General features: G+C 32.8%; 1 protein-coding gene and 1 pseudogene across 4 annotated transcripts in view; one reads left to right on the top strand and one right to left on the bottom strand.

Moving 5' to 3' along the window:
- Positions 1 to 20,240, top strand: part of LOC145277923 (sodium channel protein 1 brain-like) — a 1,166,286-nt gene that overhangs the window by 686,274 nt on the left and 459,772 nt on the right. The gene's annotated exons all lie outside the window — the stretch shown is intronic.
- LOC145278545 (U2 spliceosomal RNA) lies at positions 12,068 to 12,200 on the bottom strand (annotated as a pseudogene).

Raw genomic sequence — 20,240 nt, 5'->3', positions numbered from 1 at the left:
TCATCTTTTTATTTTCGTTTTATACATAGATTGGAAACATGATCAGTTTCGTCTTAAACACATTTCCCTTACTTATGTTAATAATTTTAATTTTTAACTTATGTTAATAATTTTAATTTTTAACTTATGTTAATAATTTTAATTTTTAACTTACGTTTATCCACTTACGTTTAACATATGCCTTCCCTACTTACGTTTTTAATTGCTTTCTCTATATTTTTTACATGGGCATCACCACTTATCAAGGCCTTGAAGCTACTCGAGTATAAGGGTTAAAGAGTGTACGGTAGAAATTGAGCAATATAGTAATCGTTAGTAATGGAAATTTGGTGATTTTGTTGACTTATATGGAACGGCTCATAAAAAACTTGTTTATGTTAGACTTGAAGACAACCATATTGTAGTCAGCTGGAAAACAGGAAAAACGGAACACAATTCCATAGGGGTGTAGTTCTAATAAAGAAGCTTTGCTCATGGAATCTATGTTTAGGTTTAGGTACAGTTAAAGAGTGGGGTAAATTATTGATAGTAATGTCTGCTAGACGGGTATTTCTTGTGAAAGTTTGGCAGGGGGGACCATAGATTGGAGCTCAGCCGAGTACTTGCCTTGAAAATAACGATAAAGCAAAGACAAACTCGCAACATTTCTTCTGTGAGAAAGAGGTTGCAAGGAAGAGAAAAGGACATCCCCTGCGAGGCTACGAAGTCTATTTTGAACTCTATCAAGGCAGGATAAGTCCTTTCTAGCAGCCCCTGCCCAAATGTGGCAACAGTACTCCATCATTGGACGTACCTGGCTCTTATATAGAATTATATAGAATTGCATCAGCAGTGAGATATCTACTGGATCGATAGAAGGATCCCACCATTTTTCCAGCAGCCTTGGCAACGGATTTAATGTATGTGTTCCACTTAAGATCAGGAGTAAAAGTCAAACCCAGAAGCTTGTCAAAACATGAGGTCTCCCCAAAACGAGAGCCATTCATTTCAATTGATGCCAGATGGGGATCAGAGGGTTGATGATGTAAAGATAAAAGCTTGGTTTTAGATGCATTAAAAGTAACCAGCCACTCCTTTCCCCATTGTACCACTAGGGCAAGTCGATTTGCAACTTTTTTTCAGAAAATCAACATGGCACTGATGATGATCGTTGGGATTTGATGTGATAAGAACATATACCAAAAATTAGATTCCTATCTTGAACAGAAAATTGAGCATTTAATTTTAAAAATCGTGTAGAAAAATGCTGAAAAATCCTTCATTTTCATAGCATTTTTCACAACACTGACTTTGGAATTTCACTATTTTTATAAAAAATTCAATTAAAATTGATATATTTATATGAAATACATTGAAAGAAAAATAAATACATGAATTATAATTTTAATTATGAATCACAACTAGCAAAATATCTAAACTTTTACTGCATTGATTAAACAAAAATTGTAAAAAAAAAGCTAATTAGCAACTAAGTCTTTTAAATTTCACAATTCAAAAAGATATGTAGAGATGTATTACACAATATAACAATTTGATACAAGTTACAGAACCATGTATTTCATTATTTTATTAGAGGCAATAATATAAACATATAATAGAACTAAATTGTTCTGTATAATTTCCTTTTGAGGAAAATGAAGGTCTAATTTGCTGGCACGATAACTTTGTAATAACGTGTCTATGTCTTGCTTCCTGCCCATATACAACTTTTTGAGAAAAATCAATCAAATTTTACCAGTGTGTGGCTGAAAAATTGATAGAAGTAATCTTTTTCATTTCTTTTTTTTTTTTTTAGTTGTTCACTATTTCTGGAAAAAAAACAACACAAAAAAAAACAATTATTTTAAAACACTTATTTTTTATATCTTGCGTTGTTTGACAATTTTCTGTTATGCACTTTACTGCAAAGTAATCACATATCAAGACAGAAAACTTACAGCTACAAGAAAATATATAAAACAATCTGTCTTGCAGTTCCTTCATTTTTTTCACTTTTTTCTGTCAATCTGTTTGGCCCTCTTATAGCAATATATTATATTGACCTTCTGTCCTATATAATGTTATCTTAAGGGCAATTCTGGATTGACTGTTTGCCGAATACTAATTATTTCCTTGGCAATTAACTTAGAAATCTCACTATTTTTAAATGGGATAACTGTTTTCGAGGAACTAACTAAACTGGATGACTTGTCGTGAAGTTGGGGGTGCTGTTTCATCCAAATGACAAGGCGGACCAGCAAATTTTCTGAAATACGGGTTAAAACTGAACGTCGTGCTTTACTGACATTCTAATCTGAAAAGTAAAATAAATAAATGGATTATAACCGAAGGAAACTGTATTAGGCTATCTTCCAGTTTCATACATAAAAAATAAGTGCTAGTTATAAGAAATAATGAAAAATTTTGTAGAGTTGAATTAGATGTATTGAAGAGAGAGGACCTAACCAAATCAGAGGCATAGTAGTGTTTAGTTTAGACATTTTAGCAGATTTTAGCAGATTTTAGCTCCTCCTTCGATAACATGAATTTATCCATAAAGAGATTCATTTTTGCTATAGCTGTGCCATTTTAAACGAGTGTTTCGTGTTTAGAGTTTGAAAAATCAGTGTTTGTGCATTTATGCTACCATGGTATTTTAATAGTATTTTCAAGTTAAATTTAATTTTTATGAAATTTTGGTTTATTAAATTTTTGGTTGAAAGTATAGAATAGTTACAATACAACCTCCTTCCCATATTAAGAATGGCTTTCTAAATAACAAAGTTATTTTAGCACAATAACATAGATGCACAAATAACGAAACCCCTTTAAAGGATTTTCCTTATTTACTCGTATTAATCTTTGTGGGTTATCTGATTTTAAAACTATAATTTTAGAAGAAAAACGCTGCTTAAAAACAATTACTCCCTAAAAATAAAAGAAATTAAAATTTGACACTAATTTTCTGCAAAGTATTTTTTATTAAGTAGAAAAACTTGAAAATTTACGTGGTTATATTTCGTAAAGAATGTGTAGAATAAAATTGTATGGGCTATTTTTTTTTAATATTTAATATAAAACTGGAGTATTACCATATTTTGATAAAAATTTCAAATAGAATTTGATGTGAAATATTAGGTTGGTGCAAAAAATGCCATTATTTTTGCACCCACCAAATAGAAAAACAAATTAAAAAAGATAAAACAAATATGTTTAAATTCACTGCAGAAACTTGAAATATAATAATATATATTTTAAACAAATCTTTGGTAATCTGGAAGAAAGAGGGAGTCTGTTTCCTCCGTTTGACTATAGGTGGCGTTACTGTCTGTCCACCCAGTTATGGAAGCACAAAATGTATATAATGGCACCCTTGAAATAAAATAAACGTTTTTGCTATATTTTAATTTTAAATATGTTTTGTTTTTGTTTTCTTTTTGCAAACATATTTAAGTTTTATTTTTCAAACATTTACGTTTTGTTGCTTGTTTATTTTCAAACATTTACGTTTTTTTTTTTTTACGTTTCTAAGAGAACATCCTTTAAGGAATACTCAAGAAAACACGTCACTTAGATGTAAAATGTTATCAACAATTGCATCCATTATGTGGTTTGGCAAGCGTTAATTGGCGGCAAAGATCGTTGGGTTCATGTTCTTGTGTTTCTTCTTGATGTTTAGTTTTTTTTAACCATTTTAACATGTCTAATTCGAACGCTTCTAAGGCAGAAATTACTGGTGGGAATTTCCTGGATTTAAATTTATATTTTCTATCATAATTTCTGTGTTTTCATTTACAGGTTATGGTAAATTTTGTTTTTAATTTAGGTAGGATTTCGTCTAGTATTTTTTGCTGATGTTTCCCAAATCTGAAATACATGGAGAAATCAGTCTAATGCTAGGATTATTGTTGAATTCTAGTTTATGATCTTTTAGGGTAAAACGTGGGCACAGTGGTGTATATCCCTCTATCTTATCCTGTATGTTCATTTTTTCACTTATTTTTAAGGTTTCAGAGTTTATACTATTCAGTTCTTCATTGCTTGCTACTCTATAGTTTTCATTGAGTTCCTTCATAATTAGGTTGTTGTAGGTTTCAAAATTCATGCTGTATATATTCATGGTTTTGTCTGTTGGAATCATCAAGTTCGGGTTGTCTTTAATATTTTTAAAGGTATTATTGATCTTTTCAATTGTTGGGTTCATGTACTTGTGTTTCTCCTTGATTTTTAGGTTTTTTATCCATTTTAACATGTCTAATTCGAACGCTTCTAAGGCAGAAATTACTGGCGGGAATTTCCTGGATTTAATTTTATATTTTCTATCATAAGGGATTTCTGTGTTTTCATTTACAGTTGTGGTTGTGTAATTCGGGTTAGTTTGTGTGCATCCCTCTGTGTGTTTTTCTTCTGTACTTTTGTGGTGAAAGATCCTCCATCGATTTCTTTTAGGAAAGAAATTCACGGCTTGTACCATGTCCATCATGTACGTTTTGTGCCTTGGAATAGCTATGTTTTGGGGGCTGAAAGTTATTTCCTTCTTAGTCAACATCATAAACGGTATAATGTGTCAGCTCAATTCGAGGAGCAGTAAAAAAAATTTTTTTAAGTTTATTTTTTAAATGTCGTTACTTTCAATGTATACCGTTTTCGTTTAACTGGTCTAGATTGTTATTTTAAAACTATTCACGTTTAATTTTGAGTTAAGCTCAATGTATCTATTTAATAGGGACAGAGCATATATAGTGCAAAGTTTTGTTGAAAATTCAAAGACTCACGTTTTCATTTTTATAACCTTCGTTTATTTCCTGGATTTTGATACAAAGCAAACAAAAAAAACAATATTCAAATAAACACGCATAAATATAGGAATAAAATTATATAAAATTATATGATAATTGGGGAAAAAACAAATAGGAAAAAAGGGAAAATTAAAACAGAAATAAATAAATAAAAAAATAAAAATACGAAAGTACGGATTAAAACGGAAAACTATCTTTACATAACACCAAAAGATGGGGGGAGTGAGGAATACGATGTCCACCATGTTAAAAATATACCTTTTGTTGTAAAAATCTAATGGATAAACATCTGAAGAAGTTGGTGGGGACTGGATATTTTTACGGAAACATAAATCGTAAAATTGCCAACTCATCAATGAAACAGCTGTAATGGAAAAAATCCAGGAAATAATCGAAGGTTATAAAAATGAAAACGTGAGTCTTTGAATTTTCAACAAAATTTTGCACCATATATATATATATATATAATCACCCCAGCACATTATGCTACCCCCCCCGTCTATCTCTTTCTGAATCTAAACCTACCTAACGATTAGGACCTACGAACCACTATAACTCAACCCCTACCTAATGATCACTTATATCCAGGCAACTCCATACACACCCACAAATATTAAACCAATAACATGCATTGGAACATATTTTATCATGCATCTACCTAACCTCGTCTTATTAATTATACCCATTTATTTATCCTAACTTTACTTTATTTACTTAATATAAATATGCACATGCTTATGTATGTGTATGTCTGTATATTTATGTATATATCTGTGGGTATGTCTGTATATATATATATATGTATGTCTATATATGGGTACGTGTGTGTGTATGTATGAATGAATATATATATATATATATATCTTATTGGAGATCTGTATTTCTACATATATATATATATATATATATATATATATATATATATATATATATATATACGTATATGTGTGTATACATATGTGTGTGTTTGTATGTGCGCGTCTATATGCATGTATGTTTATATATGTATGTATGTGTGTATATATGTGCGTATATACGTGTGTGTTTGCATATGTATTCACTTTGAGTTCATAAAGACCGTTCATAGTCAATGAATTTAAATAGGTAAATGTAATTAAGTTCGACTTAACTCAACCTATTTCGAGAAGACGCATCTTAGTTACTACGGACAACCTGAAATTAACCCATAACATGCCAAACGCATCTGACACGTACGCAACTCCCCCACTCTGTCTCTCTCTCGCTATCTCTCTCTTTCTCTCTCTCTCTCTCTCTCTCTCTCTCTCTCTCTCTCTCTCTCTCTCTCTCTCTCTCGTCTTTCATATATTCCGGTGTCTGGTTGAACAACTAAAAACTGGCGTAACTCCCACCAACTTATATTATCTATTAAATCTTAAAACCTAAAATTGAAATTCTTCCTCCCCCTCCTCTCCTTACCTTTCTTTATCTCCCTCTCTCTCCCCTTCCCCTCCTTATATCCCTATATCTCTATCCGCGCCTAGCTGAACATCCTAAACGCCCCACAACAGTCTAATGTTCTTTAAACCTCATAACTTAACGATTGTCGGTCTCCACCCCCTTCCTTTTCCCTCTTTTTCTTTTCCTCGTGCTTCCTCTAAAATCATTTTTCCAAATAATAATAACCATTTCTGTAAAGTCTGACGAAGTTGCTGGATCGTAAATATGATTCGACAACTGAAACATGTGTAACTAAACAGATAAAACGGTAATAAAAAATAAAACCCATATTTGCTCTACAATAGTATTGAGCACTCTCTTCGGGTTCTTACTAATTACCATTTTTGCTATATATATATATATATATATATTATATATATATATATATATGTGCGTGTGTGCGTGTGTGCGTGTGTGTATATATATATACTAGCAAAGTACCCGTCGTTGACTAGATTCAAAAACAGCCTACAGAAAATGGACTCTGATTTATTAAAGTATGATAGGTTATGAAAAAGAAGGGTTGTAAAGAGATAGCTTCAAATTTGGGGTATCAAAACCAAAGCAAAATATGATGAAAGTAAAAATAAAATAGATAAACCACAATTTATTATACCATACTTGTTCACACTGAAACACTTATCACAATATTCTGTGGATTTATATTAAAAACCTTGTTAAACTTTGTGACATATTTCCATTCTATTGAGGTCAGGCGCGAACGCGCACCCCATAATTTTATTATACCATATTTCTTCAAACTGAAACATAATTATCAAAGTATACTTACGCAGATAGATATGAAAAGTCTTTATTAAAGTTTGTGCCTATTTCCATTCTATGGAGGCCAGGCGCGAACTCACATCCCACAATTTTATTATACCACCCCTATTAAAGTTAAAACATACTTATCAAAGTATTCTTGTGTACATCTATATCAAAAACACTTGTAAACGTTTTTGTTTTTTAATTTTTTAATTTTTGATTTCCATACTTTGTGGATCAGGCGCGAACGCAGACCCCACAATTTTTATGAATCATCATTATGCCAGATCAAACATACCCATTCCTGTGTCTCGATACATCTTCTATCATTATATGTGATCAGTTTTCTATAGTAGTCAACCATATATGAGCCTATTCGTGACCAGACAAACACACAGACGTTCAGCTTTATGCATATATATATATATATATATAGTGGAAATGGTAATTAATAAAAACTGACGAAAATGCTCAATACTGTTGTAGAGCAGATATGCGTTTTATTTTTTATTACCGTATCTTTCTGTTTAATAAAACGTGTATGTATATATATATATATATATATATATATATATATATATATATATATATACATATATATATATATATATATAACTACTTCATTTATTCGCATAAATTTAATATATGAAAGTATAGATTTATGCGTAAACTTTAAGTATGTACTTCAAAAGTGCTCAATACGTAGGTAGAGCTAGTTAGTAATTTATAAAATATATATGGCGATTAAGCTACACTGAATATGCTGCGTTTCATCCAACTATAGGATTCGTCAGGCTTATACGCATAAGCCTGACGAATCCTATAGTTGGATGAAACGCAGAATATTCAGTGTAGCTTAATCGCCATATATATTTTATAAATTACTATATATATATATATATATATATATATATATATATATATATATATATATATATATATATATATCTGAGTTATTGTTTTCCAGAGATTAAGTAACCAATGAAGTTTAACGAGATTAATACCAAAGTAGAGCAGTATATATATATATATATATATATATACTAGCTGTACCCTGCCACGCGTTGCAGTGGCTCAATTTGGTGTAATGTAAAAATTTAATAAAAGAGAAAAATGCATGTTTCTTATATTCTTAGTACAGCAATCCACTCCAAAAAGTGAAAAAGAAGGCGAAAATAAAAAAAAATGGTACTCTCGCAAAATTTGATCTGGATCCTCGGAAGTTTCTGTCAATCAGTCATGGTTTGGACTCGACCAACAATCAGTGGATGAAGCCGAACGTAGCAAAAATGTTGAAACGCAAAATGTTTTTTTTTCTGTTGTTTTCTGTATACCTTGGTTGATGGGGGGGGGGGTTACTATACACAAATTCGAAAAAGTTGTCCAAAAACAAATAAATGAAAGCAAAGGTAAGGTAAGTTACGTTTCTACCTAACTGGATAATTGTTTAGTGTTTTTTATGTAATGTAAAATGTTTAATCGGCTCGAAAAACAGAAATGGTCGCAGACTCTGTTGAATACGTTAAGTTTGGGAAAGTAAGTTGAAAACTAAAAATTATACAAAACAGTGTCTGAAACCCCACAAATATATGTTACCATGACATAGGCTGGCATAATCGGTGGGTTTCTGACAGTATTTTGTATAGTTTTTTAGTTTTAACTCACTTTCTCTAACTTAAAGTAATCAACAGTGTCCGCCACCATTTGTAGCTTTCAAATACACTGATAAACACTGTTTTTCAAGCCGACTAAACGTTACATTAAATGAAAAGGTTCATATTACTAAAAACAGATACAAAAAAGTTGTCAAAAAATAAATATATAACAAATAGATGTTATCAAAGGCAAGAAAAGTAAATGTTCTACCTAACTGGATAAGATTTTAGTGTTTTTATGTAATGTATAATCGGTTCAAAAACATTCAATGTTTATCGGTATATCTGAAAAATACAAATGGCGGCAGACTGTATCAAACACGTTAAGTTTGGGGAAATTTTGGGAAAATGAGTTTAAACTAAAAAACTATACAAAATACTGTTAGGAACTCACTCAATATATGTTATCATGACGTAGGCTGGCATATAATCGGTGGTTTTAAACTTTTGCTCGATACAGGTGACGACTTTTAAAAGTCCCTTTTAGTGATTACCTGGTTTGAGGATATTTGTACAACTAAACGGCAAATCTGCTCAAAAAATCCGGTATTATTTTACTTTAAAGCCCGTTTCACGTTCGTATATAACGAAATATTTTATTGTAGCTTTTGGTGTGCTAAAAACGAATCTGCAAACCGTTTCCGTAGCAAAAAGAAAGTTTTCATGATATTCATGAAATTACTTTTTCGAAAAGTGGGCAATCACTTTTCAATGTAAATTTAACTTAGAATGAACACCCATTTCTGGCCACCTGAGAGAGGAGCATTTTTCTGTGTGTTTCTTGGCTAAAAAGTTTTTTGTTTGATTTCTTTTGTTTGTTAATAACCCCTGAACTCTGGGACTATTTTCCATTTCACAGCCGTAGCCTTCGTTTACGCTATGCGTGAGCATAAACGAAAGCTGTTTAGCCAATAAACATGGGAAAAAATCCCCCCTCTCTCAGATGGCTAGAAAGTGGGTGCTCATTTTAAGTTAAATTTACATGGAAAAGTGATCGCCCACTTTTCGAAAAAGTAATTTCTTCGTATCATAAAAACTATTTTTTGCAACGGAAACGGTTTTCAGATTCGTTTTTAGCACACCGAAGTCTACAAAAAAAATTTTGTTATATACGAACGTGAGACGCGCGGCCCTTAATGGAAAATTATATCAAAAATCCGGGGGAAAATAGTTTTCAATAAAAACAGCAAATGAATTCGATAGAAAAAAAATGGATGCTATGTTTTTATTTTTTTTTTTTCTGTGTGTTTCTTGGCTAAAAAGTTGTTTTGTTTGATTTCTTTTGCATGGTAATAACCCCTGAACTATGGGACTATTTTCCATTTCACAGACGTAGCCTTTGTTTATGCTACGCGTGAGCATAAACGAAAACTGTTAAACATGCACTCGCGTACCAAACTGCCTTGTCAAAAAAACCTTTAAGCCAATAAACACGAAAATAAATGCCCCTTCCCCGGGTGGCCAGAAAGTGGGTGCTCATTTTAAGTTAACTTTACATGGAAAAGTGATCACCTACTTTTCGAAAAAAAATTTCTTCAGATCATGAAAACTATTTTGGTACTCATTGGGCGTTGATTTCCATGGCGACCCGCAGAATTATTTAATGGTCGTTCCCTTAGTCCCCCCTAGTCAAGGCTAACGCATGTGCACGTAACATTTTTTATTTATTTACTTACGTGGCGGAGTTATACAACCATCACCCCCATGCGAATTTCTATACTGATAGGTTTTTTGAAATTTTTTCACTGGATTATTATTCATTGAACACTAACCAGATTATGAAAAAAAAATTGAAAAAAAAAAAATTATTTCAACATTCGAAAGGAGTACTCACTTTTTAGTTACCACGTTCTGGTAAATCGGTCACCCATTTTTTTTTTTTTTTTTTTTTTATGGCTAAATACGGAAGTGTCTTCGGGAGATATAAAATAGTTGCATGTTGACGAAGCAATGTATCGGGAGGCGTACGGGATGGAAAATTATTGGTAAATTTTTAGATTAGGTCCACCTCCTCCATTTTCTTTTAAATGACGACTTGTAATGGTTTTCGACTATGCTGAATACGAAAATCGCATTGAAATTTTGCAGAAATAAGTAGTTATCAAGATATAAAAAGTTGTATTATGCATTGTAATCTTTGGCGGCCATCTCTTTTACGCGCGTATATTTGTTTATGGCGCGTGCGCGCGTAAAAAGATGGCCGCCAAAGAATACAATGCATAATATAACTTTTTATATCTTGATAACTACTGATTTCCGCAAAATTTCAATGCGATTTCCGTATTCAGCATACTCGAAAACCTATACATGTCATTTAAAGGAAAATTGTGGAGGTGGACCTAATCTAAAAAAATACCAAATTATTAAACATTTCGGTACTCATGCAGAGAGTGATCCGTGCTGAAATAATAATGTTATTATTTTAAAAGCTGTTCTTAACATGGGGAGGGGAGGGTGTTTTGTACCTATTCTGTACTTTAATCTTACAATTGAATAAAAAAAACATATCATAAAACTGAAATTAAACGTGGAAATACGATTTAAAAAATAGCGCGGATCACTCCCTGCATTAGCACCAACATTTCTCCAGCATGTTAGTGAAATTTATAATACTTAAAAAAATTTAAAAATAAAACAAAAGTTTTGAAAAAAAACAAAAAACCCTCACCTTTCATAAAAACAAATTATTTAAAAAAAAAGACACCCACAAACTGACTTTTAACTAAATAAGTAAAAAAAAAAAAAAAAAAATTTTTAACTCGAAACTTTATTTTCATAAAAACAAAAAAAAGTCATGTTCAATCTATTTTTTTCTTTGAGAAACAAATATATTTCTGACTTACAAATGCGGTAGAGACTCATATTATTTTTACTTTCTATGGTTTTGATACCGCGTTTTTATTGGTTACAAAATGGGTGACTGATTTATCAGAACGTTGTAACTAAAAAGTGAGCACCGCTTTCAAATGTCGAAATAATGATTTCTTTTTAAATTTTCTTTTTTTTTTTAATAATCTGTTTAATTAGTGTTCAATCAATAATAATCCAGTGAAAAAAATTTGCAAAAACCTATAAGTATAGAAATTACGCGCTTACTTTTACAAAGATTATTTACATTAACTCTTTTCATAAATAACTTTTTAAAAAAAAGTAACTAAACCATTTATTGATAATTTGTCACGTGTACAAGCATTTATTTATTTACGTAGGCTTAACTCTTTTCATGAATAAGAAAAGTTTTACTCTTTAAGAATAATAAAAGGAAAAAATGCAGAGAGTGATCCGCGCTATTTTTTAAATCGTATTTCCAAATTAAAGTTTGACGATATGTTTTTTTTATTCAATTGTATCTATTTACTATGCCTCCCCACGGTACAGAGTTAAACACCAGGGTCGTTTTTTAACGTGGAGAAAAGGTACAAAAATAAAAATTGTCTCAGTCGTGAAGGATTTCTCCTCCGCCGAAAGAGAACAAGAAAATGAAGTGCAGCATCTGAAGAACAGATACTACACTTTGATCTTGACCAAAAGGCCAAGAAGAAGGTTAAAGTACAGAATAGGTACAAAACACCCTCCCCTCCCCATGTTAAGAATGGCTTTTTAAATAATAACGTTATTATTTCAGCACGGATCTCTCTGCATGAGTATGATAAAATTAATACAAATAATACTTATCTCAATAAGTGAAAGGCTCATTTCTACCGGAAATGAAACGGGAACAATCTCGCAGTTACGAAAAATATTTTCATTTATAATTTAACATTTTTATAATTCGTAATGTTAAATTATTTTAATAACATGCAAACATTCTTGGACTTTAAAAAATAAATTTTCTGAAATTTCAATTAAATTGGTAACGTAGAAAAATGGTTGTATTCACTTTTAACAAACCAAAAGTTACATTTTTAGATATATATATATATATATATATATATATATATATATATATATGGCGATTAAGCTACACTGAATATTCTGCGTTTCATCCACTATAGGATTCGTCAGGCTTATGCGCATAAGCCTGACGAATCCTATAGTGGATGAAACGCAGAATATTCAGTGTAGCTTAATCGCCATATATATTTTATAAATTACTAACTAGCTCTACCTACATATTGAGCACTTTTGAAGTAAATACTTAAAGTTTACGCATAAATCTATACTTTCGTATATTAAGTTTATGTGAGTAAATGAAGTAGTTATATATATATATATATACATATATATATATGTGAGAGAGAGAGAGAGAGAGAGAGAGAGAGAGAGAGCTTATTTGAAAAGTATTTATTGCATCATTGCATGAAGTAAACATCAGGTGTTTTGATATATAAATATGGTTCGAATAAATAGAAAACTTTTGCATTTATTCATTTAGATGTCTGTGTGCGTGCGCACGTGTGTGTGTGTGTGTGTGTGTGTGTGTGTGTGTGTGCGCGCGCGCGTGTGTTGACTGTCAACTCACACATAAGTAAGTCCACTTCCTTGATCAAAGTTATATCTGTATGCACTCGAGAGTTAACACACACAAAATTGACTCTTGTCCACAGAGAGTGTTAAACACTTTATTGCAGAACTCACGCGCACGGAGATTGGGAGCATTCGGTGCAAAACCTATGTATGTGTGTGAAAATTACTTATCTGACCAGCCGTGGAGAGACAGGCTGTCCCACGTAATTTTCAGGTGAGATATCTCTAACTGTGAATACTGATGTACTCGAACTCGTCTCATCTTGCAGCAGCATGTTTCATTTGCTGAAGTTTTATTCAATTAGACACGGCACAGTTCACAGGTGTTGAACAAATTCGTCTTAGTATGTTTCCATTTTTTTTTTTTTTTGATGATTGATAATTTGTATTAATTGGATTTTTTTGGACTACTGTTCTCATCTTTAGTGTTATTTGCACAACGTTTGAGTCGATGTAACCTCCGACATTTTCAATGTATTGCAGAAATCTTTCTGTCGAACTCGGGAATCTTTCTGTTAAACTCGAGAATCTTTCTGTAGAACTCAGGAATCTTTTCGTTGAATTCGAGAATTTTTCTGTCGAACTCGGGAATCTTTCTCTCGAACTCGGGAATCTTTCTCTCGAACTCGGGAATCTTTCTCTCGAACTCGGGAATCTTTTCGATGAATTCGAGAATCTTTCTGCCGAACTCAGAATTTTGAACGAAACATTTTATTTAATCCACGAGGGTAGATTTGATATTATGATTTTTTTAATTTTTGAGATAAAGATTCATAATTCGTATCATTTAAGTTATGTGGACTACTGTTCTCATCTTCAGTGTTATTTGTACATTTTGGCTTAAATAAAAATAAAGAGTTCCATTCGAAATTCCGTGCAGATTTCTCAGTTCATCAAGAGTCGGGTAGAGTAATACTATTTTTAAAAAAATAGTGCGAGTCTTTAAACGTGAAAATACTTTTTAAAAAATCGTCAAGAAATAAATAAAAAATAATGACTGTGGTGGGAGGCAGACCGAATTTTTCTCAAAGTAAAAAGTTGCAAAAAAAAAATAAAGAAAACAAAATAATAATAATGGCCGGGGAAGGGGCGCTGAAGGTGCCAACGTCAGATTGGGCCTGTAAATCGGTTCTGAAAATGGGGTATTGATTTATTAGAACGTTGAACCCCCTTCCAGATCTTTAAAGATTGATTTTTTTTCCCATTTTTTTATAATCTGATAGCTTAGTGCTCAATAATCCGCAGAAATAGTTGAAGACGAAAAGGAAAAAATTGTAAGGGGAATGCCGATTGTTCGTGTGCAGCACCTACATATTTTTTTTTTAATATTTTCTTTACCCAAGTTGTGCGTGATTAAAACTAGAAATTGATTTTTTTACTATGTTTTTCGTGTCCAAAATTATTTATTTACGATTATTTTATTTGTATTTTTCATTGCAACTTGGAATTGTTTTCAAACAAAAATAAAAACCAAAGCAAATATTTTTTCTAATGTAAAAAAAAAAAATACTTGATCTATTTACATATTTAAAAAAAATATTTTCGTTTTTTTTTTTACTAGAAGAGAGTCCTATGTCATCCGTTACAACCCGTCTGATTCTCCTACTCAATGCAGGAGACATTTTGAGGGGGCCTACCAAAGGATTTTGCTTTTTCATAATTCTCAGTGTTCTTTAGAAAGTTGCAAATAACAGTTTTACTGCGATTTACCTTAGCTGCTATCGCTCGCTGTGAAAACCTTGCTTATGGAATCCTAAAATTCGATAGCGCTCAACTTCGGTTAGTTTTCTTGCTTTAGGCATGGTAACACCTTTACACAGTGATTGCTAATCTCTAACTGAACTAAAAACATTAGAATTACCATAAATCTAACAATTTATACTCCTGGCCTTATAATTTTGATTATGTATAAAAACCTAATTTAATAAAAATGCAAATTTTTAAATAACATTTTTGGAATGCACCTTTTTGTATCCTTAACCTTTTTGATCACCTGTCATCCCTTTTTTAAAAGATGGAATCGCCCGATCATCCAAGACAAGATTCAAGCAAGGGCGCATGATCCACAGAGTCTTATAATTAATATAGATATAGACAAAAAGAATTTTCATCCACATTGTATTTTTATCAAACTTTTGCGAGCATTACTTTTCTAATTCATTGTATTTTATGTTTTCTGAAAAAAAAAATTCTTGAATATTTTTAAACCCCTTTTCTTTTCTGATAAAATCCAGAGTGGAAGGAAGTTATCCGTCATCAGATCAGCTGTATCCTTTAACTTCTCCTGTCCATTTTGTCTCCTCATGAGTTATCTTCCCATACTTTTTTTCTTTTAAATGTCGCCCATCAATCATTTGTCTTCCAGTTCATATCTAATCTTCGACTTGTCAATCTTGTTCTTAGCTTTGCAGAGAAGTCAACTTCCTTTGCACATCTTAAAATACTTTCCTGAAAAATAACAACTCCAGCTTTTGTTGGCTTTAACGCTTTTGTTACTATTTATAGTATTATAAAAAAAAAACACATGATATACGATATAATCCCGTTGACACACCATTTAGATCATTGATGTAATGACTATGAGTACATCCGGGTTTTTCCACCTTATAAAGTTATGATTGGCTGGGTGCCCGGCGTTGTCCGGGTGTTTGGAGGTGCGTGTTAAGCAAAAAAAAAGTTGTAGTAAACAGGGAGGCACGAACCCGTGACACAAAGGCAGAAAAGAAAGTGAAAGAAAATCTGACGTCTTACCGCTACTCCATGACACGACCGGACGCTTGGAACGTTAAAATTAGGCAAAGTCAATCCAACTGATACGATTACTTGCAAAAATGGCTCGCAAAAAATAAAAACTCCCCAGTTGAGGATGAAGGAATTAATGTTTTGGGCCAGTTTTTCGAAATGTGTCGTCTGAGACATTAAGCTTCAAAACGATACTGATCTCGTGAAAATCCGTTGCCTCTGTCGAAAGTTTTATGCATACATACATACATACATACATACATACATACATACATATATTTAAACAGACAGGTGAGATTTATATTATAGATGATTGGCTGGTTAAGCCATAAATACCTTGTAGAGCCACCTAGGAGAATTGTCGAAAGGTGTCCAAGGAATACCAGCTTTGACTACAAACACAAACACTCGTTTAGTACGGCGACTTTCCAGATTTATTACTCAGAACTTCTTTAAACGATATATGTTCTTTTTGTGGAACATCTGGGATGCGTCCCTTAATCTTCCGAGGTCATAAGGGCACTGCATTATTTCATGCAGCGTGTCCTAAGCAAGAATAACCTGGTAGGGCCAATCCCTATATAGCACCTGGTATTATCAAATCGTCACCCATTTTAGTATTGACCAGGCTTAACATCGCTTAACTTCAATGATCTAATGGGAACCGGTATGTCAACATGATTATGGCATATATGGGATATATCAATTACCAAAGTTAAGCAATGCTGTGACTGGCCAGTACTAGATGGGTGATCATTTGGAAATATCAGGCGCTGTATGTAGGAGAACGTCAACACTTCCAGTGACTCCTCCATTACATCTGACCTTCAGCTATCTCGATCCTGTCCTGTCACTGGATAAGATTGGTTGGACAAAAGAGAGACAAGCTCTGTGCAAACCAGCTTCACTTGAAAAAAAAAATCGCAGTACATATTATTTATCATCTCTAAGATTATCAGATGATCTTTGTTGTTCTGATGGAAGAACTCTCAGCATTATAACACCATTTCAATGATGGATTTGGCTCAGAGGAGGGCAGGCAGCAATTGCCTTGATGGACCTTTTAAAATGAGGGAATGAAAGCAACGATTCTTTAAAACATTCTAAATTTGGTATGGAGGAATATAAGATGGCTATGACAATGCAGGGAATCGGTTGTTGTATTGGCGTGACGCAGGAACAAAAATGGACAAACGGAAAAAGGTCTTATTTGGTTGTGTTATTTTATTTAACCTTCGTATATCCATTTATTTTTCAAGAATATTGTAAAACAAATCATGTAAGTTCATATTTATTGATTTGTATTGTGATTATCTCGAAAAATGAATGGATATACAAAGATAAAAATAACAAAACCAAATACGGCCAATGATGAAGTATTGTTGCCACATCTGGGCAGGAGCTGCTAGAAGCAGCTTATCCTGCCTTGAGTTCAAAATAGACTTCGTAGCTTAGTGGGATATGCCCTTTTCTCTTCCCTGCAACCTCTTTCCCACAGAGGAGATGTTGCGAGCCTGACTCTGCTTTATTGTTATTTTCATGGCAAGTGCTCGTTTGAGCTCCAATCTATGGTTCCCCCTCATCAAAGATTCACAAAAAACATTTGTCTAGCTGAAACCACTGTCAATAATTTCCTACACTCTTTATCTGTGCCTAAACCCAAACGTAGATTCCATGAACAAAGATTCTTTCTTAGAACTGCACGCCTGCGGAACTCTCTGCCGTTTGCCTGCTTTCCAGCTGACTGCAATTTGATTGTTTTTAAGTCCAACGTAAACAAGTTCTTGATTAACCGTCCCCCTAAGTAATCCAATTTACAAATTTTCCACTATTTATGTATATCCAATAGCCCTTATCCTCGAGTAACCTTCGGGTCTTGATAAGTGGTGACTCCTTTGTCAAACAAAAACAAAAAAAAGACCTTCTTTTGTTTGCTCATTTTTGTTCATACATCATTCCAATGCAACAGCTGGTTCTCTACATCGCTATAGCCTCCTTATGCTTTTCCATATCTATTTACCAGCAATGCTTCAAGTAAACTATCTTTCTCTTTTATCCTAAAGTTGTTTCATTTCATTTGTAAAAACTAATATTAACGTTAAGTCCTACAAAATTGAAAAAATCTTTTTTTTTTCTATGATTAAAATTATGTCTTGTATTTATTAATTACCAATAAGCTTGTACAGTAATAAGAAAAAAAGAGTTGAAATAAAAAAAAAAACAAGTAGACCACAAATAACTGTTACCAAACGCAAGACAGTTTACCATTTTTCTTATCCGCATAATATTCATGTGTGTTTGCAGAGTGTAAGATTAATTATCTATGCATTTGTTATAGTTACTTTTACTTAGCCATCCATGCGTGCTTTTCAATATGGCCATTAATTTGGGGGAAAATGAACACAACTTCAAGCATAAAAGTAAAAAATCTTTTTGAAAGGTAGTTAGTGGAACTATAAACTTAAGTCCAGGGATGGTTATTAATCAGATTAGGATAAGTTGTTAGTAGTAGTAGTAGTAGTAGTAGTAGTAGCAGAAGCAGCAGCAACAGCAGCAGTAGTAGTAGTAGTAGTAGTAGCAGCAGCAGCAACAGCAGCAGCAGCAGTAGTAGTAGTAGTAGTAGTAGTAGTAGTAGTAGTAGTAGTAGTAGTAGTTACTCAAAGTTCTTACAACGGTCATCATCACTGATAGTAACTGGTGGTATCCCCTGGAGTCTGAGTGACAACACGTCTCCACAGATTTCCAGTATGCATCACCTCTTTTGATAACCTTTTTGCAAATGGCTTTGTGTTATCGCAGCAGCCACTTGGCATTGATTTCTTGCTAGCAGCGACTGTTGGTCCTCACTGGGATTTAGGTGACAATAAGTTTAGTTCCCTTTCAGTGGAAGTCTGATTAGTGCTCTCCCTTCTTGGTGTTTCCGTCGTCCTTGAAGCTATTTTGTGTGGTTTCAGCCGAGACTGATGCCTTTTTATTTATTTACTAGTAGATGTACCTGGCGTTGTCCAGTATTAAAAGTAACGTTAAATTTCTTTAAAGAAGATGAAGTAAAGAAAACGGAAAGAAACTGATGTATGTGCATTCAAGTATTATGTTTTTTTCTAAACTGTTCACTTCTTGTAAGTAAAAGAAAATACTCGAGTTGAGATCGAAGCCAAAACCTAAAGATAGTGAGTCAAGTCACGGCCACCGAGATATAGAAGGCCTGTTAACTGAAAAATGCCTTCAGACAATGTAGGTAAGATTTGTCAAACTGTCACTGTCGATACTATATGAGGGCATTTTTAAAACGAGCATTAAAAGATGTTAAAAAAGAAAAGAAAGGAACCCAATTCTATTAATAATGAAACTGAACTTTATTCAATATAAAATATAAATATTATCCATGTAAACTTACGTAATTTTAAAGAAATATACAATCTAATACTGATAAAACTGAATTATGAATTTAAGGAACAAACAATTAAAAAACAACACAATGAATTCTTGGCCTTTGGGATAAGATCACAGTGTAGTATCTGTTTTGATGCTACAATTCACCTTTTCTGTCCTCGGCCGGTGTATGAGAAATCCTTCATGACTGAGACAATTTTTTATTCTTGTTCTTATCCAGAGTGTCCCTTATTGGGGAGCTGGATTTTCCCCACAAGATTATATGTTGAAATAGTTAAATAACTATTACTTTTGATACAGAAATTATATTTAAAGTTTTGGTTTTCTGTTCTTCTATGTCCATTTTTCCCCATGTTTTTATCAAAATGTGTAGCGTATTTTCATCAGTCACATGGTTAGGAATCCTAAAAAAACTAAAAACAAATAAAATATAGTAAACATGTACAATATTAAATCAGGGTGGTGTTCAATTTGGGAGGGAACATTATTGTTATCATTTCTCTCACTAGAAGTTGTCTCACAGGCCATCATCAGTGATCACTCACTAGTAGTAACCTGTGGTATTCGCTGGAGATCGAGTGACAACAAGTCTCCTCAGATTCCCAGTGTTCTGCATCTCTTGACCACTTGTGTAGATGAGTGCACGTTATCGTAACAGCCGTTTGCCATTGATTTCTCGTTGGCATCAGCCATTGATGTTTCCTGGGGTTTGGGTGACAAAGTGCTTCCCCAAGGTACCAGAATTGAACTGCACACTTCTACCTCAGACTTTCTATACTCTTTGACTCTTCAGAACTAGTTGGTGTGGCGCCAATCGATGTCATCTAAGTATTTTTGGCACTTCACTGGGAACGTGGACCCTGTGTAAACGGGTTTTAATTTAATTGCTGCTCTCTGGGATTTTCTTTCACTTTCTTTGCATATATCTCATCCACATTTTTTTTTGTAATCGAGCGTGTATTTTATTTTAAAAAAAAAATTT

This window comes from Euprymna scolopes, chromosome 6, assembly GCF_053919585.1.
Source record: "Euprymna scolopes isolate OS-2025 chromosome 6, ASM5391958v1, whole genome shotgun sequence".
Classification (NCBI taxonomy): domain Eukaryota; kingdom Metazoa; phylum Mollusca; class Cephalopoda; order Sepiida; family Sepiolidae; genus Euprymna; species Euprymna scolopes.
Note: the sequence above shows the minus strand (reverse complement) of the source record. Positions and strands in the feature narration are given on the sequence as shown.